Raw genomic sequence first — 25,868 nt, 5'->3', positions numbered from 1 at the left:
GAAATTTATTTAATATAATCTCGAATATGTTAAAAAAATTGCACAATATCGAAATAGGTCGTAGTTTTCAATTACAGAAGGATCACCTTTTTTGAGAATAGGAAAAACTTTGACATATTTCCAAGGCTCTGGATAAACACCCGTTTCAAATAACAGGTTAAAAACGTGAGATAAAGGAGCACACAGTGCGTGGGAACAGTCTCTCACGATAAAACTTGGTATGCCATCAGGACCGGCGGTAATTTTGTTTTTGAGCGCTTTGCTTGCTAACAAGACATCATGGATAGTAAGCTTAGGTATGTTGACTAGTTGCGGATTAAAGGACACGCGTGAAGATGAACATGGATCTGGCTGCAAGAACCATATTAGGCCCATGGCATGGCTAACTAGAATAGGACATCATGGCTGGGATTCACGAATCTGCCTTCTTCCGCTGAATAAATGACCAGACATTGGTAGGACTATCATGTAACTCAGCACGACGAACAAAATCAGCATAGGCAATGCGTCTTTCTACCAATATTACGAAGTTATCGGCGATCACAGACAGACAGACAGGGTTATGTATCGGTTTTGCCCTTAAGATCGTTAAAAAACGCGGGAAATTCAATAATGGCACTAATGTTGTTAACATACAAATATGCAAATTTTTTGGTGCAATTAACTAAAAATAGATATAGATATTGAGCGATATACGGTCTTCGTCTATCATAAATGGTGCGATATTTGAGAAAAAAAAAGTCTCAAATCACTATTTCTGGAGCAAATTATTTTGATTGCCAAAGTTTAAAATGATTTTGAAATTCTTCGAGTACTTATTGGAAAGGCACTTTATACGATACAAACAATGGGCGCTTCTAAGACAAGAAGCCGCCTTAAAATACAAATCTGCGAAGTGGCTTTGTGGACTGCGTAGTGTACGGACCAGTCGCCTCGCGCACGAGATTGCGAAGGCACTGTGTATATCACCTGGTATTAAATTGAAATATAGAAGTTAAAACTAATTAAATAATGTGTCGACGAAGAGAAAAAAAACCATTAGTGTATATATAGTGTATATGTAATGAAAAGAAAAGTCGCTTTTTCCCAATATTTTTTACCTGCATTTCCCAGCCAATTTCATTTATCCTCACAACAGGAAAACAATTAGAATAGTTCTCCTTTTCAGGTTAAATATATGAACCCGATAGAATATAATGAGGCTTGCTTTAATTGGTAAGCTCTATTTTTACAAACATAAAATGCCGTAGATACTCATAACGGGATTCCAAAAATGCCCGTAATATGCATTCAAAGGCTATATAGATAACCAAAATTTACTGGGCATTTAATCTAGACCTTCCTCTTTTTTTTTTTTCGTTGCTCTATCCGGTCAGCGATATTTCTAATCAATTTTTTCTACTTTGGAGGAGGGATCCCCTGCGAAATTTATGGCACGATAAATAATACATCAAAGAAAAAGTTGGGGACATAATTTCACGCAATACGACGGCGGGAAACCAGTAATATGGCCTTTTTTGTCATTTTTCTTTTCGGTTTCGCAAAATTTTATTTTTATTATGGCACCCGGGAACTGCTAACGCCCGCGGGTGCTGTAAACTTTTTCTTTATTATCCGCTTCTTCCCGTTTTGTTAACGGCTAATATCTTTACAAGTAAATATATATAAAGCACAAGTTGTGCGGGAATGACTTTGATTTGAAAAGATATCTACAGGGCGATACAATTTACCTCAGATTACAGGATGTTTTTACTACCCATATTTTGCATGCAAAATTAATGACCGTACCGAAATATAACTGAACCTAATAATTACATTAACACAACAAAAAGTTTTCCGGTACTGTGGAATTCTCATTCCACTTACTTTTTTGGTATTTTTCACATTTTTGGAGTTATAGGAACTAAACTAATAGAAAATCATTGTTTTTTTGTTTCTACCATGCAATATTTTTGAATTATTTATTGTTTTAAAAATAGGTACAATGTTTTGCAATGTCACTAGCATATATTTTGGTATAAATTATGGAATATTAGCTTGGAATCCCTGAATGTAAAATATAGTGCCTGGGATTCCAGGTAGTCGCGTCAGGTCGTGGCGCAGTTAGGTCAGTGAGCATTGTGCATTTTGATTCATTTTTAAAATATTCCAGATACTTTTTGCAATTTGTTTGGTTCTTTTGTGGTCAATGTTTAAAAAACAATACTACGCTTATTTTGAAGTAAAATAGACCAACCGCGGGTGCCACATTGGAATAATGGGCAATGAATTCCTACCTTTTGGAATACCTATGATATGGAGAGAGCCAACCAATCACCATTTCTATATAATACCAGAAATAAGAAAAACATTTTTTATCCGAACCTCAAATCTGCAATTAGGAAAGTGCCACAAGGCCCTGACCAACAAGCCAATTTCGAAGAAGATACCACCAGTTTTTCTGAACCAGAAATGGATGAAGATACCCTTAGTTATGTTGGAGCGTTTTTCAGCAACCACAGTTATTTTCGCAATCACAACTTAATGACTTAGTGAGAAACTTAAGTTTATCTAAGGATCTTTTCGAAATTTTAGCGTCTAGACTTCGAAATAAACATTTACTGGCACAAGACGTCAAAATTTCATATTTCAGGAAAAGCGAGACAGAATTTATAGGCTATTTGGAACAAAGTAATTCAGTTGTTTATTGCTCCGATATTCCTAGTTTAATAAAGGAACTTGGTACGGATTACAATTCTAGAACTGGAGGCTTTTTATTGACACATCCGCTGGAAGTCATAAAGATGATCTTTTGCGCCACGGCAATGTTCTTGCTTCGATACCTGTTGCTCGTTCTGTGCAAATGAAAGAATGCTACGAAAATCTGGAACCACTTCTTGAGAAAATCAAATAAAAGGACTATAGTTCGACGATTTGTGATGACTTCTACTAAGTCAGAGTCAGCAGTCAGGATGTACGAATTGTCCCTGTTTTTTGTGTGTTTAAGATAGTAGAAACGGACAGCGATTTAAAAAAGAACTGGCCAAAAAGGGTTCATTTAACTCTCGAACCAAAAAATATTGGTCACGATAGGCTTATTGATAAACGAAAAATTCTGTTGCCACCGTTGCATATTAAATTAGGACTGATGAAGCATGAGTATGTTTTAACTGACTAGACGCAAAATTAAAGAAAGAAAATTTTGCAGGTCCTCATATATAGCGGTTAACGGAAGATCAAGATATTGTGAATACCATGATCAACTCTGAAAAGGCTGGGTTTCATTTACTGTCATTAAAAAAGCTTTTCTAGGAAAAAACATTTACCCAAATTGCAAAGGCATTGTAGAAAATATGTTAGAGAAATTTAGGAAAATGGGATGCAATATGAGTTGAAAACTACATTTTTTACACTCACATTTTGGTACCGTTAGTGAGGACCAAGGTGACAGGTTATACTAAATATAAAAGATATGAAACGCAGATATCGAAGTCAATGCAACGTCGCAATGATGGCAGATTACTGTTGATCATTTAAAAGAGAAAATCCGGCCATAGAATATACAGGAAAATTTACTTAACGAAGTTTTTTGGCCAAGAAGGAGACATCTTCCAAAAATAAGTGGACTTAACTATTGTTTGAGGTTTTATTATTTCTTGTACTCATAAAAATAATATTTGAATCAACCGAAATGAGGGGTATAAACACCGTCTCCGATGACTGATTCCCAAATCGGTGACCGGTAGAGACCTGAGTCGCGGTTAAGATTTAAGTTGTTTATAGATTTCTATAGACTCTCGGATTTTTCGTTGGTAGGAGAGCTGATTACATGCAAGAATTTTAGTTTTATCGAATAAAATTTTATGTATGGTTTCGTGATTGTGTTCGGCAACTGCTGATGAGCTTATTTGACTTAGTCTTAAAGCTCTTTCATGTTGCTTGAGCCTCGTTGATATTTTTCGTCTGGTCTCTCCAATGTATTGTTTGCCGCATATGCATGGAACTCCTGGCATCTCAAATGGAATATTGTCTTTGACGGATTTAAGTTTTGAGATTATATTTCTTTAGAACTTTTGATATGTGGTCAGTGATGATTTGAATATAAGGAAAGACAACAGTGGCAAGTGTGGGATAGCTTTTGGCTTCATCTTAACCGTGACTCAGGTCTCTACCTGTCACCAATATGGGAACCGAGACGATGTTTATGCCCCTCATTTAGCTCCGCTCCCCCCAAACAATATAAAAGCAGGTACAGAGCAAAATACGAGGCTGTTTCAGTCAAGCTCTGAAGAAGCCAACAGTTGAATGATGATGATTTCATTTTTTAACAGTTATTGTTGGCTTTCATCAAAGTTAGAGCTGGAAGGCCCTTATTGTGAGACTGTGTTTAGCAGCGGAAACTCGGACTCATCTCTAAACAAGCTGCACACTACTAGATGCACGCTATTAATAGTACTAAAAGCCAGACCTTCATCGAGTGCATAGAGCCAAAAAGAAGTCCCCCAGCCAATCGATTGCCCAAACTTGGATATATTATATACAACACTCAACGAAAGCATTCAGTTTTCGCCCGAAACCTCACAATGGAGTTTCAGTTTAGTTTCAGTGAGGAATTGAAACCACTGCCAATATTAATAATGACGAACAGCTGAACCGGTTAATGCTGCCAGACTGCGATTCGTTTAGTTTCGCCGCATAGTTCCTATAATTTGAGATCTATGTCGTAAATTTAAACAGGTGGAGCCTTATGGGAGCAGTCAGGTGTCTGTTCTATTGACTATCAGAGGTCTTGTTCGATAAATACATCCGACTCGGGTTCCGAAAGTTGCTACGTACGTAAGTTTCCGCGCGATTGCGACCCAAGGAATTTCCGCAACGGAAATTTAATTTTGCTTACGTAAAGTGTGTTTTCTCTCAACACACGCGGGCCTAATTTCACACACTACTTAGGTGTGACGCTTTTCAGAAAAGGATGCCCCGCACAGAACGGGAATAATTTTTCACGATAAAACCGCAGAGTTATTAGATAGAATAGAAATAGAAATAGAACAATCACAGAAAATTAATTAATTAATTTTTTAAAGAAATTTCCACAGGCTACTGTAATATATAAGCAGGTACAGAGTAAAATAAGAGCCAGTTTCAGTCAAGCTCTGAAGAAGCCAACAGGATGATTGGCGAAACGTCAGCAATTTCGACTGAGCAAAAAGCGGTCCGGGAGAAATCCAGAAGTGTTTTTAAATGTAAAAAACTTATTATTTTCATTCTCTATAAACTCGGCCATTTGTGTTATTGAGGTGTATAAGATCAGGAATCAGTGAGCTGGTTTTGTTTTAGGTTAGTAAACTTTACAAACATACTTTACATTCAAATTTATTTGGCCACATGCATTTTATTTATTTATTTATAGAGCAAATAAAAAATCGCTAGAATTGATCAAAATATATCCCAAGATATCCCGAACTTATTTTCTAAAATGCCCGATTTCATAATTTGGTTTTTCTAAGTGAAATGTTTGATGATAAACAATTGCTGGTCTGACTTGTAATGGTTGTTTTTTTTTTCGATATAAAGAACGTTAAGTTGGCATTACTGTTCAAGATGGCGACCGATTTAATAGCTGTCAAGTGATTTATTCTCAGTTTGGTTTAGCAATTCATCATGAATAGACTCACGCCTGAACAACGCTTGCAAATAGTGCAATTTTATTTCGAAAATAGTGGTTCTGTGCGGAATACGTATCGCGCACTACGTCCATTTTATCGTCGACAAAATCGTCCATCAGAGCAGTTAATTCGATTAACCATGGAACGTTTTCGCACCACGTTTACGCTTATTGATAACTCGCATCCCCTGAGACGCCGTACGGTGCGTACAGAAGAAGCTATTGCTGCTGTAGAGCGTAGCATTGAGGAACACCGAATGAGTCCATCCGCCATCGAGCACAAGAATTGGATCTGTATCCATAAACTTTATGGAAGATTTTGCGAAAGGATCTTGATTTACGTGCTTACAAAATCCAACTCGTGCAAGAATTGAAGCCAAACGATCATCAAGTAAGGCGTAGATTCGTCGAATGGGTCCACAACGAGATTGCCGTTGTTCCCGATTTTCATAAGCGAATCTTGTTAAGCGATGAAGCGCACTTCTGGTTGAATGGCTACGTCAACAAACAAAACTGCCGCATTTGGAGCGAAGCTAATCCTCAAGTGTAAGTCGAAACACCGTTACATCCAGAAAAACTGACTGTTTGGTGCGCTTTATGGGCTGGTGGAATCATTGGTCCGTACTTCTTCAAAAACGATGAGGGCCAGAACGTTACAGTCAATGGTGATCGGTATAGAGCTATGATTACTAACTCTTTCATTCCTGAATTGAATAACCATGATATCCAGGAGATGTGGTTTCAACAAGACGGCGCAACATGTCACATTGCTCGTGCCACAACCGATTTTTTGAAAGACACGTTTGGTGACCGCCTAATTTCACGTTTTGGACCTGTGAATTGGCCTCCAAGATCTTGTGATGTAACACCGCTAGACTACTAAAGTCATTGGTCTATGCGGATAAGCCACAAACGCTTGACCATTTGGTAAAAGTCATCTAAAATTGGACGTCCAGATTGTAATGCCACAAGATTATCGTTCGGATAAATAAAATGTCAATCGAATAATCCATCGTTGTTTTATTGCAACTTAAAGTTCTATACATCGAAAAAAAAACACCCTTTTTTATAACTTCTGTTTCTTAAAACTGGATTGTCTCCCAGCGCCAATAATCGGGTTACCTCCGGCTTGCCTTTGATGCACGCCCACGAGACTCCGAGCTCCTTGTATACAGTTCTCTTGTCTTTCAGGCTCACTCCTTTACCCTCTCGAAGTTCGCACCTACCATCGCCATTATGTACTGAATTAAAAAAAAAACGTTTATATTGATCAGAAGTTTCCGAATCAAATATTTGTTGACATTATAGTGCTCAAAAAGTGAGTAATATAAATTCGAAAATCTTTTGCTAAGAAAGGCAAAAAAATGGTTTTACAAATTTTCTTATTTCTGCAATTATCCAAAGAACTGCTTGTTTTGTTTAAACTTTTTAAACTGCGTAGTGTACTGTACTTACTCTTTTTTTAATACCGCTCACGAACTGGGAGAAGAAAATAAACAAGCAACATGGAAGTTCCACAGGAAAAATAGAAATAACGACCACAGTGAAGTACCTAAGTGTTGCAAAATACAAATATATGCTGGTTAAGAAATAAGCAAACACTGAAAGTATCATATAAAGTACGCTTTTTTAATGATTGCTTTCGCGATGTATTTTCCGACATCTTATATCAACGACGAGAGCGGGATGTGTCCAATGAGGTAGAGAGCATATCCATTGTGAGGGACCTGTTAAAGAAGGCGATTCGTACAACGTACATAAGTTACAAAAATTTACTTCAATATTTACCTTCGAGAGAAAATATTTCAAATGTTATTATAAAAGCGATAATGTTTTTTTCAAAATATCCGCCATATGAAAGCACCACCGAATAAGATATATTTGGAATTGGGGAGTTTCATCATTTATATGACGCTTTATGGAGCACAAATGACACATAATATTAAACTTGAAATAAGACACTCTTCGACAAATTTGCAGTATCCTATATCAGTGGAGGAGCCACACAACAAAAGTGTTATCAGCTGCATCTCAGGACTACCTGCAAACTGTGTTTTGAGTGACACCTTGGTGACTTTTCCTTGCCATGTAATTTGATTTGGAAATAAAGGATTTTTTGAAGAATTCCCAAATTTTAACAGTCGCTGAAGAAATTAAATAACTAGTTTAACAATTTTAGAACAGCATTAGAATAGAATGGGTAAAATATAATTTTGATTATATATAAATAAAACTATACCTGCGCCTCCATTTTACTTGTTTATTTTTAATTTATTTTGAAAATTATAAAACTCTACAACTGAATAAATTAGACACAGGCGAAACGATGACCTTATCACAGTTTATTGAAAATATAACTCCCCATTATTATAGCAATCTACATTAAGACACATACAAAGATTTGTGAAATATGAATTGTGGAGTTGTTCTTGGTTCTGGTACTTGGTTCTGATTCTTGAAAATGGATACGGAGACGACACGAAAGATGTGAAAGACTGATGTTTTGAATATTGATTCTGATTTTGAACTTCCACAATTTCATATCACAAGAGATTTTGCACAACACTATGAAAGGTCAATTTACTTATTGAGGTAGTTTTATCTGCCGAAGCAGTTATTTAAGAAAAATTCATATCTTCGTCATGATTATCGTCCTTGTTTGATAGCCCAACCTTTTTCTTTTCAAGCTCTAACTTTTTCTATTCAAAGTTATTGTTTCTGATTGGTGTTACTGTGATGTAAGCTGGCTGCTCTTTAACATATTTTGTAATTACGAGATCCCTTTTTCAGCTGCTTGTCATGAGAAATTTGTGATACTTTATGTATTAAATAATATTGTCAATCATATGGGACGAAATCTGAAGGTGACTGGTACTGGATACTAGTAGGTCTACGACTTTCAAGAAAATATAATGCTTCTACAAAGAAAGCAGTTTGAATCGGAAAGACCTTCTTTGTTCAAAGTGGCGCCCTTAAAACCTGTTTAATATAAAATCTTTAAAATTTTTCACGGTCAAAGTAAATATAAAAAATTACTTCTATAAAAATAGTTCGATTTATTAGTATTTTGTCATATCCTAATAATAGGTGAGACTTTTGTTCACATATTGCTCATTTTTTTCCGAAATCCTCGGCAATACGGGTACATTTCGTACCTATGAATGGACGGTTGTGGTTAAGTTTGTGTTTGATATCTCAAAGTATTTACCAACTTTTGACAGCACTTAATAAACATTCTATAAAGTTTTGCGACATATTGGGGAAGACCGGCTTTATAGAACTTTATTTAATAAATACGCGTCGCTCGGGTCGATCACGTCAAACTCAGCGTAGGATTGAGCATTAGACGTACACCTGAGGTTACTAAATGGCTAAAGTAATTTTTTTTTAAACTGTCAAGAAAATGACATTGTGCAATGTAATATCCCAAAAAATGTTAGTTAACATGAACCGGTAAAACCATTTTTCAAGCGTTTTTCTGTTTCCTACTCTAAAATATCGAATTATACACGGAAGTATCAATTTAAGGTGTCAGCCTCGTTAACCCCCGACACGTGGAAATCTTAAGTGAGATGCGTTAGTTTGTCCCTTTTTTAATAGTATATTGTGCAACAAGTGCGGTAAATAGCATTTGACTCACGAATTTATTTGAAACAAGCGGAGCGAGTGTTTAATTAACTAGTGACTTAAAAAGTTTACCGCACGTGTTGCATACTATACTTTTTCACTATATTTACTTCTAGTTTTTGGGCGCATTTTCGCAAAACAACACGAATACATTCACTCACATGACCGTCAGAATTGACAAACGTCAAAATTCAAAGCGTGGGAAATATCTCCGAAAACATTCGATTGCTCCCAAATCCGTGAGGTAAAATTCGGGAAATGTCCGAAGTGGCTCGGATTCGTGGCAAACGAAACTGACGTGGTAAAGTGACGCTTCCCGCACGCTAGATTGGTAAGTAATTAGGTATTTTACAGACGGGAATAGAAAAATATTATTTAATATCATCTATTACAGCATTCAGATTATTTTGTTGGGTTAGGTGAAACATTGGTTGTTGTCGAAGGGATTTAAAGATGGATAGTATACTTTCTAGCCTACCTAAATAAATAATTATGTGTTTGTGATTAATGTGATTTGCTATACCTATATCGAAATATTAATTTGCACTCATTTTGTAACTTGTTCTGTCATAACAATCTCATTGAGAATTTCAGAATTCCGAAATAACATCGTTAAAGATATATGCCTAATTTGGAGCATAAACACAGCTTTATGGAAAATATATTAATTGTATGTGAAGTTTTGCGTGCAATAAGCGAGGGAAATTTTGACGCCACGATCTAATTAATGCAACATCAAAAACATTAAAGTCTAAGTAAAATAAATCTTGAGTTGGCGCTTCAGCGTTAACAGCTTCAGGGAAAGTTTGCTGAACTTTAGTCGTTTCCTATATTCAGACAATTTTATATTCTTTCCTTACTTTGTGATTGTAAATTATATATGTTGAAATGGGAGACAACGGTTTTTTCCTCTTCAGTATGATGCTGAAATTGCACGGCCAGCCGATGAACTTTTGTCCTGGTTTGGTTCTAGAGGTCGTCGTTAGCTGGAATTGCTTGTTGACGAACCGAACAGGAACAAGTCCAGAAGTCAACTGAATCGGAACTTATCCATGGGTATAAATACAACCTGTACAGGAAGAAGCTTGCCGCTCATGTTAGCGAACTGTTAGGAAGTACGCTGGGGGTAAAATTATAAAAAAACGGAGCCAGCCTGGGACGAGTGTCAAGAGTTTCAATCGGAGATTAAAGAATTGGAGTAAGGTGACAAAGTAGCAAGTGATCAAAATATGAAAGAGAGGGGAGGATTTGAGGATACTGTTTACAAAACTTGTGGATTGTTTCTGCGTCGGTTGTCATTGACAACCAGATTTACCACTTGTCCGAAAATCTCTCAACATCTTCGTTCTGTCAAACACAAAATTCCGTTTGAGATTCCAGGAGTTTACAGCATTCCAAGCATAGAATACATTAGAATCTACAGAAATCTATAAGCAACCGATCAATCAAAAACGCGGCTCAAATCTTTACCTTTCACCGATATGGGAATCATCCAAGACAATGTTCATGCCCCTCCTTTAGACCGCCCTCCTCAAACAATATAGCTGCAGTTAAGCTCTAAATAAGCGAAGAGGATGATTGGTGAAACATCAGCAAGTTCGACTCTACAACAACCGGCGCAGAGGGAATGCAGAAGTTTTGTAAATAGTATTACAATAGCCTGTGTAAGTTTCTTTAAAAAATTAAAGATGGCAAATGCAGCAGCATTTTATCTTAGCTGATTTACTCAATGAATTCTTAGCAATTTATTTTCCAAAATTTATTGGACAGTTAAGGTTATTTTTACAGAAAAAATATTAATTTGTCCCTAAAAATGATGATAATAACCCCGTATATTTATCCAATCATTCCCATCCCAGTTCTCTTGCACCGGCAGCAGTGTTGGTGGATTCAGTAAAGTTACAGCAAAAAATTGCCGGGGGATACAGGAGCTGAATCGATTTTAAAGACGTTTTCAAAGCAATTGTAGATCAAAATGCAATGGACGGGAACGTTCAAAAGTTTTTGCACCTAAAGGACGCCCTAGATGTTAGTGAAAGCAATGTATATCCTCTTTAGAACGGACTTCGACTAATTACAGTGAATCATGAAAAATATTAACCGAAAGGTTTGAAAACAAAAGTTTAATTTTCCATAATCATACTCGGGCTATTATTGAGGACCCTTTGGTGCAAAATTAAGAGTCACACTAAATCCCCAACTATAGATGTAAATAGTTGGGACGCTTTGATCATTTATTTAATGTCAAATAAAGTTGATAGTGTAACGCGCAGGGACTGGGAATCGAGTAGGTGATTTGCCTACGTTAGAAGATCTAAACATTTTTTTTTAAATGGGTGTGAAATTCTAGAAGAAATTGAGGTCGCAAAATTTAATAGTGATAAAGGCAAATATCAAAATAATTTTCGAAAGGGAGGTGCAAGAGACATGCAATTGACTTGTGTGAAAAATTTAAGAGGATTAGTTTGGATGAGAACATAGAGGGTGCAAGAAAAAACGAGATTGTGTTTCAATTGTTTAAGGGATGCACATCCCTATTGGAAGTGCAGATTTGCCAGGGTCCGCGATGTAAAAAAGTGTTACTTCACAAATTTAGTAAAAACCTAGTGCACAAAATTCAGAAGCGAAAACCGGCAACAATGCGCGGACGTCAAAGAACAATGTTGCCACAGAAGAAAATAGACATAGATTTATCGAAAGAGTGTGAGACTAAGAGACGTGTAGTTGCGTCGTCTTCTGATATTTCGCAGGTGTTGTTATCAACTGCTATGATTGAAGTAAGTGAAAGTAAAAGGGTTATTTGCCGTTGTTTGGTAGATAGTGGAAGTCAAGGCAGTTTTATTACGGAAAGGCTTTGCAGAAAGTTGAATATAACGCCCTTTAAAATAAATCATGTAGTTGAGGGCGTAAAGATAAATGAAACTGTTGACGTCACAATAAAACCGCGCATTAATCAATACAATACAAGGCTAGGCGGTTTAGTTTTGCCAAAAATTACCGGAAACTTGTCGCTTACTTGTTTTGACAAAAATCAATTAATTTTGCCAAAAAATTTTCATTTAGAGGATCCCACGTGTAGCGAAATAGAAGTATTACTAAGTATCCATTGCGTTTTCCTTATAATTCGTTTTTCTTGCAACTATTATTTGGGCAAGTACGCAATGAACAACAAAAAGGAAAACCAGCAAAAAGGGAAATTTTGAACTATAGAAGCGTCTAGAGAAAATGGACATAGTATTATTACTGTCGGTAGAGTTTTGTGAATATTGGTACAAGCAAACAACAATACGTGACAATACGGAAAGGTTTATAATAAAAATCTCTTTTAAAATGTCGATTAATAAGCTTAGAGATTGTGCAGAGTTTGCATATAATACAATTTTATCGCTGGAGAGAAGATTGGCAAAGAGTAATTCTCTTAGGACCAACTACGTCACATTTATGAATGACGATATAGAGTTAAATCACGTGAGTAAGATTGCAAAGATCGCTGATAGGCCCCAGATTGTGGAACATAAGGGTGGGCATTTTTTGCCCCAACATGAAGTACTGAAAAAAGACAATAAGTCGCATTGTAATTGACGCCAACATGAAAACGACAACTGTCTTATGGCCCCAGACTACAACAGGACGTTTTCCAAATATTGTTGAGTTTTAGAGAACAACCTTATATGATAACTGCCGACATTTCAAAGATGTATAGACAAGTATTGGTGTCAGATCAGGATAGAAAATATCAACGACTATTTTAGCGAAGTGATCCTACTAAATTTCTGAATGAAAAACCGTAATTTTTGGACACATTTCTGCGTCTTATTTGGTAGTTAGATGCTTAGTCAAATTGGCCCACAAAAATGAAAAACATTACCCTTTAGCTAGCAATGAAATAAATCATTTGTAAATATTTGAAAAAAATAACCGCCATCATTCTTAATCAATATTAATTGTAAAACTAATCAAAAGTCAACAAAATGATTATTGACTTTTCTTGCAAATTTTGAATGATTAAATACATCCAACCCAAATAAAAATTCAATGTACAGAAATTTCCGAAAATGTGGTGTCCGCATTAGTTTTAGACATATGGGTGCCACTCGACAATAACATAGAGATTAACTATACTTAAAAATTATAACCAGGTTAGTACAAATTACGTATATGCTCCCGAGTCTCTTAGGCTACATAATTTTTCGAACAACATAGTAGAGTATCGCGGGAACCCATTTTGATAAAACTTAGAAGGTGTAAAAGTTTTCACTTAAATGATTTAATGTTGGTGTGCCCATTAAACCCGCGCCTAGATTTATATAGAATTAATTAATGTTAAAAGGTACTCTTTCCATTAAGATAATGCATATGCATAACATTGCAGAGCGCAAGGTAACAGGAAATTACCGAATAAATAGTTTCAAACATCTAGTGATGCGAAATTCTTTCCACTCACGATATTCCTTAAAATGTGCCGACAAAAAAATAATACGTTAAGAATATAATATAAATCTATTATATTATAACTATCTTGAAGATTCTGGCTGGGTACTTCATCTACATCTGCTAAGATTGTCGAAGAGTTGTCCGTTAGGGTTGGCATGTTGGAGGACAGGGCTAATGTCTGGTTCGAAAATAATTATCTTAAATTAAATTTAGACAAGACCCAGAGTATTGTGTTTTCCTCCAATTGCTTGGTAAATAGTGGACAGTCCGTCAAGTTGCTTGACCTGACCTGAAAAATAGATTGTCCAGCAACCTATTCGTTCTTCGATGACTGAGAGGCCTGATAGGAACAAGGACTCTGCTTATGGTCTATTTTTCTTTGTTGCATTCACACTTATGCTATAGCACGGTGGGGTGGGGTGATTCCTCAGCTGCTGTGGAGATTTTTAGAATGCAGAAAAGGGCCATTCGAGTCGTTGCTAATATAGGATATAGGGACCATTGTCAACCTTATTTTAAAAAATTTATCTATATCTACTACCAGTTATTAGAGATACAAAGAACGAAGGGAAACTTTAGCGCTAATTCCGATTGCCATGCCTATCCAACTCGTTCGGGGGATCTCCTTAGACGGCCTAGGTTTAGACTGAGGAAGTCTGAGAGCAACTCGTTGAACCTGAAATTGTATAATGTTTTTCCAGTTACCGTGAAAAAGATGAGCAGCAGAAAATTTAAACATACTATTAAAGAATTCGTACAACGTTATTGTTTTTACTCCATGCGAGCATACATTGACACTGTCAATGGTATCGATGCGCTATAAAACTGTATAGTACTGTATAATTTTGTTTGTATTAGATGTGTGTTTTTATGTGATATTATTACACATGAATATAACTTCTGACTTGCTACAATTGTACGTTCCTTTTGTAGGAAACGTAGTCAATAAATGAATCTACCTATCTAATGATAACTAACAATCTGTATTTTGTTTCTCAAAATTAAACAATCTCAAATATCAGTTCACAGTACGTTGCTTCTGATTAATAGATGTTTGTGAATTGCATGTGGTAATTCAAAGCTGTTTTGTAGCTTTATAAGACATGAAGTATAGTGTTATTTCCTTTTCTACGAATTTCAACCGTCTTTAGAGAAATGAGAAAATTAGAATATCGATATATAAGGGACCAAATTTATTAACTTATTTGGGCCATCAGAAATTTAATAGCTGAAATGTGAAATTTATTACTATTTTATTATTTTCTAGATCTTCAGCAGTCTCAATTTTTATAGCAATTAATCAGTTTACCATAAACAGAATTATTAAAGAAGTCAGTAATTGTTTGTCGGTCCACGTCTTGCCTAGATATATTAAGTTCCCAACAAATGTTCGTTCCAATCTATCAGACTCCCAGTAACCAATTGGTAACGTCATTAGCAATATTGGTTACGGTCTTCTTTCATAACTAAAGTTTTAACAGTATTGTTATTTAACCCTGATCATCACATTCACAACAATCTATAGGTTAAGTTAGGAGGGTCTGCACAACGTCGCCTTTTGTAGTCCTTGAAATAAAGCCTTTTATTTTATATTTTATTCACACACTTGTCAGCAATAAATCTCGTATATTATAAGATGGGTGGCAAAAGACGTCTGAAAGGAAAAAATTGATCCAACCCTGGGTTTTGTAAATACTGGTGACAAGAAACTAACAGTGGATCTACAAAATCAAAGAAAGTAGAAATTATGAAATTAAAAATATAAAAAAGAGGATTTGCTTAGCTCCTGGCAAATATGTCTTCCCCATCGGAAATTTGTTCCAACACATACAAATGAAAATCAAGAATTTTCCAACCGAGCACTCTCATAGATGCAAAAAGGTCCTTCACCTCGACAAGCCCAAATACTATTGTGCATTTTCAGTGTGGTTTTTGAGCTCACCAAATACTTTTCTTATTTCAAATTTTAGACTGACCTATATAATTATGTTACATTGAGGTTATAGTCCTATTGACATAATATTATTGTATAACATTGAAACAAGAATCTAACGAAACTTTATGCGGGCGATGTGTTTATCTATCACATAGTTTTGACGATGTTTTATAGAAGACATAACATATAAAGTTATTTGAAACTTTAGACTACGCCATATAACCATGTCTGAGGTTATAGTTTTATTGACTTAATATGATGGTAACTGAATAGAAGGGCATAATCATTTTCGATCGTCAAAATACTCGTTTCGCATTTGCAGTATAGAATCCACATATAATTACAATCCCGCAAAGTTCTCCTGCGGAGATGTTTTCTTTAACATTGAAACGAGGTTTCAACGATACATTTATTAATACAAAGGCCAGAACTATATGCGGGAGATGTGTTTGCCTAAGGGATAGTTTTGATGAAGCGTTTTAAAAAATATACATTTTGTTACATTTATAATGCCTGCTTGCTGCAACCACAGTTCCCTTCCCAGTCAAATAAATTTCTACGCGTATTTATGTATATATGGTTGTTGAGATTTATTTTGTTACGAAATTTTAAATCCAAATATGAAAAAAAAAACTGTTCCTGACACATCTGTAATGCAATCATTTATATTTCATTATAAATACTTTTAGCTTTAAATAACTGCATATTAAATTTAAGAATTAATTGCTATTTTACATTTAACTTTTATGCTGCCAGCCACCTTAATTTATTTCGAGGTGATTGTGATTGCTCTTCTTCTTCTCAAGGTACCATCTCCACTAGTGAAGGTTGGATACAATCTCAGCAAATCCTGCTCGGTCCTTAGCAACCTGGAACAGGGTGTGGGCATTCAGGCCAGTCCAATCACGAATGTTCTTTAGCCAGGAATGTTTTCTTCTCCCTATCCCCCGTCGTCCTTCAATCTCGCCTTCCATTATTAGGTTAAGTAGGGTATATTTACTGCTTCGCAATATGTGGCCAAGGTATGCCGTTTTTCTTCTCTTGACAATTGTTAGCAGTTCCCTCTCCTGTTGTGTTCTTCTCAATATTTCCTTGTTGGTTACACGTGCTGTCCATGGGACTTTAAGGAGCCTTCGCAAGGTCCACATTTCGAACGCTTCTATTTTGTTTATGGTGTTTACTTTTAGCGTCCAAACCTCGCACCCGTACAGCAATACAGAGTGGATGTAGCATCTTACAAATCTATATCTCAGCTCAAAGTTAAGTGCAGGATCACATAGCAGGTGTTTCATGTTGTTGAATGTGCCCCTTGCGTTTTCTATTCTGGCTCTTATTTCTGGTTCAGGATCCAAGTGGCAGTTTATCCAAGTTCCAAGATATTTGAAGTTTTCGACCACTCCGATGTCCTTTCCATTTATTGATATCCTTGGTGGAGGCTCTCGGGATTTGCTAATAACCATTACTTTGGTCTTGCCAACGTTTATTTTGAGGCCAAGCCTTTCTCCCGTTATACTTAGTTTTGTTAGTAGCCGTTGGAGTCCTTCTGGCGTGTCGGCAATGATCACCGTATCGTCTGCATATCGCAGATTGTTGATGATCTGTCCATTGATCTTAATACCATTAGTTTCCTCCTAGAGGGCCTGCGCGAAAATGCTTTCCGAGTACATGTTGAATATTAGGGGCGATAATACACATCCCTGTCGTACCCCTCGTTGGATGTCCACCAGGTCCGTTACCAGGTTACCGAATCTAACATACGCTTGTTGGTGCCAGTACAAATTTTTGATAATCTGGATGTCTTGTTTGTCTAATCCCTTTCTTTCTAGCATTTTAATGAGTTGTACATGTTCCACTCTATCAAAAGCCTTTTCATAATCTATGAAGCAAGCCTAGATCTTCCGTTGTCGATCGTTACATTTCTGAAAAAGGACTGTCATGCTATATAAGGCTTCTCTGGTTCCCAAGTTTTCACGGAAGCCGAATTGCGTTTGGCTGATATCTTGCTCGCATTTCTTATATATTCTTGCATGAACAATCTTTAGAAATAGTTAAGTAATTGACTCATCAAGCTTATTAGTCTGTACTCGTCGCATTTCTTCGCGTTCGTTTTCTTCGGTATAGGTATAAACATGGATTTCAGCCAGCCTTCGGGTATTATGCCTGTTCTGTAAATATTATTAAAAAGCTTCACAAGAATTGCTATGTTTGTTTCGTCCAGTAATTTTATTATTTCTATGTGTATATCATCTGGACCAGCACTCTTTCCCGCTTTACACATTCTGATGGCTCGAATTACTTCTTCCTTGAGAATCTCTGGCGCGGTCTCTAGTTCTCTGGTTATATCATAGTCTCTTGTATCTGCACTTTCAAATAGGTTTTGTATATAGGATTCCCAGTATTTCTTAAGTTCCTCGGGTCATGGATGTATCTGTTGTTGTTATTGACGATTGATGTCGTTTGTTTGCTTTTGATTTTCCCGGTCACTTCTCTTACTTTCTTGTGCATCGCACCGTGGTTGTTCCTCCGCTGTAGTTCCTGTGATTGCTAGATTCCGATTATTACCATGTAATTTTATTGGATTTCCGGGTGTGAAAATTATTACTTTTTATATAAATAGGACCTCAGTATTTTTTAATTTCCATATTTTAAAAAAAATTTCGATTGTGAAACAAAACATAATTTTTAAGACCTTATAGCATAGCTGATGCATCGACAACAAAAACATAATTAGAAATTTAATTTATTATAGGATACCTAATGATCCATAACACTCAAAAACAAAAAATGAATATTTCAGCTAATTTTTGTCGGGTTTGAAATGCAATGAAATACAATTTTTTCCGCTTCTTGTCGCTACTTCAGTTTTCCATAATTAGCAATTTAGTGTCCTAAAATTTGCAAATTTTGTGAATTTCTAAAAAAAAAAACAAACAACTCTTTATATCAGTAACCAACACAAACCCCGAAAATTGCCCTTTATGCTACGGTATAACATGAATTAACTACTCGACACGACCGTTACCTTTTTTAAAAACTTTATTTAAATTTACAACCGTTTAAAATGGTCTGTTACAATAACATATTTAGATCGGCGACATTGGTCTTCACAAAAATTCTTGTCCTTGCGAAACTAGACGATATGGTTTCTAGTTTCCGATGATCGTGTTCTGTACAGGTCTTCGATAGACTGGGGTTTTCGATTTTCAGAAATCCACTCTGCCAAACACTAATCACCAATAGACTCGATTTCCAATTAATCGATGATACGAAAAATCGACGTCGCGGCGCAGTGCGCTAGTCAATTTATGGAAATCCTACCACGACTGCGCCAATTAACTACTCGAGACGACCGTTGCCTTTTTTAAAAACTTTATTTAAATTTACAACCGTTTAAAATGGTCTGTTACAATAACATATCTAGACAGAACGCTCTGCGTCGACACCGTTAAACTACGTTTTTATATGTAGAAATAGGACAATGCTGGGTCAGCATTCTTGGATCTTCGCTAATGAGGTAACTCATGCAATAGATCTATATGAAAACAACAAGAGTGTTCATTAGGCATCAATGCTAATAACAACAAAATTTTCAAATTTCAAATACGTATTAATAAACAATGAAAACTTATATAAATATAATGTGGGGCCATACCAATTATATATACTCGTATACGTCATCTGAAATATAGACATTTTATTAATAACAGTTAAAACAAAATCCATTTTGCTTTGTTTCAAATTTAATTGAATTAATGATAATTATTACATATATCATAGGACTTGGCATGTGTGGCTTATTTGCTGTTGACAAATTCGGATACATTGATTTATGCAAACCAGTTACAAATCAGGGAAACATCGACTATGGCGGCGTAACATAATTAGCAGAATTTACATTATTCATAAACTTGACGCGATTGCGCTTGGTTCATATAAACAAAACAAGTAAACTTGAATTGACATTTTGATGTTGATATTGCCGTTGCTGTTTCTAAATCGACCGGCAAATAAAATATCTTCTAGTAAAATGGTGCCGGCGTTCTCTTCCAGATATTTAAACACCAAAAACTATGTTTTGAATTTCCAAGTGTCGCCTTATATTTTTTACTAATAACAAAAACAATACATACCGGATTTTGAGATAACGAAATAAAATTAATAATAATAATAATAATAATAATAAGATATAAACAATATATTATATATAATTTTGTTATAGATCCTTGAAGAAGAAATTATATATTTCGGAACGTCGGCTAATTGAAAGCTCGGTTTTATTGCCCGCAAGATCCTAAAACCCATAAAAACATATTTCAATAATAATTAAGCTTTCATTATTTAGTACGCAGTGTGGCTCTCAAATTCCTACAACCGTTCATCTATTTTGAGAGTATTTTATTACGATTGTCGTTTTCTGTTAACCAATATGAGGATTGGAGCACTTTTGATGTGTGGAAATCAATTTGTAAACTTACAACTTGCAGCTAATAGGATGATACCTGCTAAACTCCGTTCAAAATGATGGAGACTAATAAAATAATTAATCTCAATTTTATTGTGCTCTTGTAAAGTATTAAAGGAAATTTTGCTAATCACGGCGAAATGACATGATGTCCAGAAAATTAAGTTTTCAACAAATATTTAGCAGATAATCCGAAAAGTAGTTCTTCTTCTGGTAGTTCCTTTTTATTTTTCACATTTATTTTTAAAAGTGCAACAGCCAAACATGTTTAAATGTCATAGAAATAAGCACAAAAGTCTGTTTAGAACTGCTTAAGTAATGCAAAAACTAATCATAAAACTTGTATGGGTTTTTTTATGAACGAAACTGTACCAGTACCTATCTAGAGGTATAAAGATTAAACCACTATATCAATATCCCTACATAATTTTATAAAATTGAGTTTTTTCAAAGCCCAATAACGCAAATAAAATTATAATTTATTGGCATCATTTGAAAAACAAATGCTTTTACCCCAATGTTTTGGAATGTACTTTATATACCAAACAAGAAAGATTTTAGTATAGCATAGCACACCTTGTTAAATATTGGCCATTATCTATCAGTGCAAAATTTATAAAATTGCTTATTAAGATATTCACCAAAGAGAGTGTACTACGTGATGAGAGCGTCTACCAAATACAGTCGACTATATATACCATCAATTTGAAGGTCAATTTGATCTAATCGTTCGAAAACTCAAAATTTTTGGATTTTTGAGAATTTTAGTGGGATTTTTTGACCCCCCTCCCCCTTAAAAAAAATCCAAAAAAAAATTTTTGAGAAAAAGGTGTGGTTCATTGAATAGAGGGGGCAATCATAAATCATAATAAAATAAATATAAATAATATATATAAAATAAATCATAAATTTAAAACGAAAAATCTGTGGTCTCTATATAATTTCTAGGCAAATTTTAGAGGTCAGAAATTTGTCTTTTTTAAAATAGAATTTTTATTCAAACAATTAGTAATATTGTTGAATTAAAGAAGGGAAAACTTTAGTTAGCAAAAAGAAATTTTTTTGAATAAAAGAGTTATAGAGAAATTCTGGAAATTTTGTACTGTCCCAAGAAGTCGAAAAAATCAAAAAATATAGTACATATGTGACGGCTCGAAATTAGTGAATATCGACATATGGTAGTTTGAATTGTTGTAACAAATAAGGTTAACAAACATTTCCTTTTTTTTAATTTTATTTCTTATAATAAAAATATTTTTGTCGTGTTTGTTTCAAGTTCAACAATTTTATTATGTTAATTTAAAAACTTTTCGGATGTTTTACCCTAACATGTTGAGTTTTTGTTATCCTCATTCGATAAAAAAACCCATATTGGACATACGACATGTAACTTTCGTCGGATTGACGACTTTCACTATAACATATATAGTATAAAGAAAATTTGACTCACTTACATCCCATATAACCCATCAGCTATTTTAAAAATATTATATCTCAGTTTGGTTTATTTCCAAATTACATTTTTGCAAATTATGGGCGAAGTTTGGTCTAAAAAAGTTATGAGAAAAGAGTTCTCGTAGCTGTATGGTTAATTTTAATTAATGTAATTTTAGTCACTTTGAAATAGTACCCGCCTGAGGTGTAATCCTCCTCCCCTTCTCGGGCGGCAAAAACGGAAACTTCACTGGTAACTGCAAATTAACTATACCGACTGATATTATCGCAAAACAATTGGCGAAATCAATAATAAAATCCAAGTCATCAATGCATAGTTGGGCGAGATAATTTAATTTAGATCAATACGTACGATGATATTTGACGAACTTAATTTACATGGTTCGCAAAGCGTTCATTATCAGGAAACTCCAACCACAAACCCTTGACTTTATCAACATCAGAATTCACAAAGTTGTTGGCTCCAGTTTTTGTCCAAGATTATAGGCGGAAAATAAATTGATAAGCTTAAATCATTTTTATTTGATAATTAAAACGAAATATTTACACCAGATTTACCTCGTTTTACTAATCAGCTTCGAACTTTCACCTGTACATTTTACGATTTATTAATTACAAATTTACGCAATTTACTTCCAGTCAAGCGACGTCAACAACACACACCCTGCCGGCTCATTAGAAAATCCAGCGAAGTACTCGAACGGATCACACACTCGAGCTGTCAAGTCGATATTCGCTTCTCCGATGGCGTTGGAACTTTTCAGGAAAACACATCACACCAGAATCGCGAGAGATATAAATACACGTGCGTCGCGACGGCGTCGGTGGCGGACTGAAGTTTGAATTCGCGGCGTCGGGAGACCATACGACGCCCTTAACTGCGGCGCAGGATCCCGTTTCGGTTGGATTTGTGGCTAATTTTTATCTTTACCTTTTCGCGTATTGTTACTTGAGTGAAACAGTTTAGAATCTCGGTTTTATTAGGTTATGTTAGTCGTATAGTATTTGGTGAGTCGATTCGGTTAGAAAATAAGGACACTGTGCTTCCCATTTTTTTTCTAAGAAGCCGCTTCACATGCCGTTCTATCATGTTTCTACTAACTTTCGCAAAATCAATGACTTTTTTTGCGTGCAGTCTGGATAAAATGCCGTTTAAATATGCTCTGAACCTAATTTCAAACTCATGTCATCACTGCCTAAACCAAATTGCTCCCTTATTTACGTTTTTTCTTTTAGAGCTAGTAATTCATCCTCGGAGACGGTAATTTTTAAATACCTTGTAAAGTAAAATTCTTTAACCCGTGGTATCGGGTGCAGAACTTTACCAAACGGAGTGCCTTTGGGCTGCTCAGATTGATAGCGGGAAGGGCGGGGTTCAGGTTATCTGTTTCCTTTTTTTTTTCTTTTATTTTGTCGGGCGTCAGTCCTTTTTTATACAACGGAACAAAATTGAAAGTTAGGAAACAGACAAATCTAGCTTCCTACTGTTTAAAAAAAAAAAATTTGGAGGCAAACAAGGTCTCAGAATCAGAAGATGATATAAAACAGTTAAAATTTAATTCTTCATGGATTCTACAACTTAATTAATTCCCACCCCTTTACAAGTACCCTGTTACTTGTCTGAGGTTTGACTGCTGATGCTTCACTGGCTGCAGATGTCACGGGACGGGGCAACTGGTTCCGTCAACCTGGTCGCTCGACTGGTTGGGTAACAAATTTCTAGGGTATGTCGAAGTAGAATGGCAGTTCCCCGAGATCCTCACACCAATGTTCCCAGCGTCCTTCGAACTATCGGTTCGGGATGATTTAACCTCAAATAAAACAAGGCAACAGGAGTAACTTGTAACGGAGGAATTTAAGAGTACAAAACCATCAGTTTTATAAATTTAAAGTAGACTGAAGGTCTAACGACTAATGATTAAAAATAATTTACAACAATGATGATGGTGCTCAGGTACCCTAACAATGAAATGAAAATTACAACAGAACCTTAAAATTAATAAAATTAATACAAAAATTGCTTTTTTTTTTTTAGCCCAAATACAAAAATTAAAACACAATTCGACGAAGCGTGTTAAGAATAGAATTTATCAAATTAATAAAAAAATAAATAAACAAATGACTGAAATTAAGTTGCCTTTGGAGGGGCGGTATTTATAAAAACTGCAAAAATAATCAGTAAAAGAACATGAAGCTCATCGATCATTAAAAGAATACTAAAAATATAAATTTTAGATGTTATCGAGAGGTGGTATCAAACACTATTCAAACGAAGGAGTCTCAAACCACAGATATCGAGAGATACGTGCAGGTGTTTAAGCAGTGGTAACTAATGATTTCTTACAACAGTAAAGTTAAAAAAAAAACAACCACTCACCCGCAGGAATCCTCGCTGAAAGTACTGGCAGAAATCTCCTCCTTTGTTTGGTGTCTCTTCGACTGGATTTTAAATGGAAATAAATCCGGAATTCCTTCGAGTAAATTGCAACCTGACACAATGTTCTTTCTACACTAAAAGAAACCGGCAGTATCAGCGTTCAATTTACCACAAGCAAAGGAGAGAAAGAGAGGCCCCCCTTCTAGATACCAAAATAAAAAACACGTGTTGCAGCATGAGAGCGATACAACACACCAGATACGTATCACGATTGGTAGGTAAGCAAAAATATATCGTGCACAATAAAGGGAGAAAGAGGCCCCCAACCTCGACACTAGAAAGATACCGCGTGTTGCAGCAGGAAGGCAATACAACACACACAAGATATGTATCGCGATTGGTGGGTAAACAAAATAAAATATATCGTGCACCAGAAAATTGCTCAATATATAAATTCAAAATTTATACTTTTAACTGTCGATGGCTAACACATTTGAAAATAAAAAGAGATTATTATTTCACAAATAATCCAAAAATGACAATCAAAGAAAATGTGCCTTATGGCATAACCCGTAAAATAAAAGAAATTATTTGTCGCAAACTGAAAAATTGAACGTTTAAAGAAATTTTAACATTACCAAACCAAATTAAAAATATAAAATCAAATACATCACCATTATAAAATACCAAGACCACGATGTGCCCTCTTCTAATCGCCAAAAATGTCTTCCCATCTTAATTCGAACCCGTTCCAAAAAGAAAAAGAGGCCCGGTTCGATCTCGCATCCGTTTTATATCCGTACCGTCAAAATAGGTTCAGTTCCGAGAGAACAATGTATCTCAGAATAGAGGTTGACCTACTTACTGTGTGTACGTCACTCACACGTTACAAGCGGTACGGAAACCGATAAATCTGATGTCTAATTGAAATCATATTGTAACGAAATTTATTTCGTTACAACCTTTAGTTTTTTTTCTATAACCGACACGCCCTGTACATTACGTACATAATAATAACCCTGAACCACTTCTGTTCAACATATTTATAGACGATCTCATATCTTTGATCATCTGCCTATGTGGATGACTTGAAACCATATCACTGCACTAAAACCAGCACGGACTGGATGTCTCTCCAGGTCAGCATCAATATTGTCAGTCATTGGTGTACTAAAAATAAATTGTTACTAAAATGGTTTCCAGTGCAATGCAAATTTTAGGATTCGTAATAAGAAATTAAGAAATTGCAGGCATTTTTGTAGTTCAGCTACTATTGAATTGTTATTTAACTGTTACGTTAGGTCCAAGCTTGACTATGGTTCGTTTGTATGGTCATCAATATATAACGGCCACGCTCAGTCCATTGAGAGCCTGCAGAGAAGATTACTGAAGTATCTAATTTTCACGGAGGAGGGTTCCTATCCTGAGAGGGGAGTACTGTACTGCTTCTGAGCATACGCAGAGACTTGCAATCTGTATCATTTCTCTACAAGTTAGTTTATCACGGAATGGATTGTCCGTTTCTTTTGGAACAATTATTTATATTATGACGGTCACCAGGAGTTACTTAGGCAACTTTAATTGGGGTCGGGTTATCCGTACTGACAAGTATTATCCTTTTCTTTCACCTTTTTTTTTTTTTTTTGGTTATAATGTTATTTGATTTAAGATTGCAAAATAAAGTGCTTATATTATAATCGGAAAAAATATTGAAGTAAAAGTTCTAGGGGTCTCGTTTCCGAGATATCATTTTCTGGTTTAAAAAATAACCCTAAAAACATTTACAAAATTTAAAAACAAAACTTTCCAAAGTCTGATGGTGCCCAGTTTTTACAGGTTAAATGTGAAAGTAGACTTTCAGCCCTGCCAAATTTGGAGTTGTAAACTGCGAATTTTTTACATATTTTGATGATCGGTATGATATGCAGATAGA

The 25,868-nt window shown here is 35.4% G+C and overlaps 1 protein-coding gene across 3 annotated transcripts in view; it reads right to left on the bottom strand.

Annotated features, from left to right (window-relative positions):
- The window catches only part of LOC132704574 (leucine-rich repeat-containing protein 24-like), a 244,422-nt gene extending 222,046 nt beyond the window's left edge, over positions 1-22,376 (bottom strand). For all 3 annotated transcript variants that reach the window (XM_060674655.1, XM_060674657.1, XM_060674656.1), the window contains exon 1: positions 22,183-22,376. The gene's annotated coding sequence lies outside the window, so the exon portion shown is untranslated. The remainder of the gene's footprint in view (positions 1-22,182) is intronic.
- Between the last annotated feature and the right edge of the window lie 3,492 nt (positions 22,377-25,868).

This window comes from Cylas formicarius, unplaced genomic scaffold (assembly GCF_029955315.1).
Source record: "Cylas formicarius isolate icCylForm1 unplaced genomic scaffold, icCylForm1.1 PGA_scaffold_7__23_contigs__length_41026272, whole genome shotgun sequence".
Classification (NCBI taxonomy): Eukaryota; Metazoa; Arthropoda; class Insecta; order Coleoptera; family Brentidae; genus Cylas; species Cylas formicarius.
This window is presented reverse-complemented; position numbering and strand designations above follow the sequence as displayed.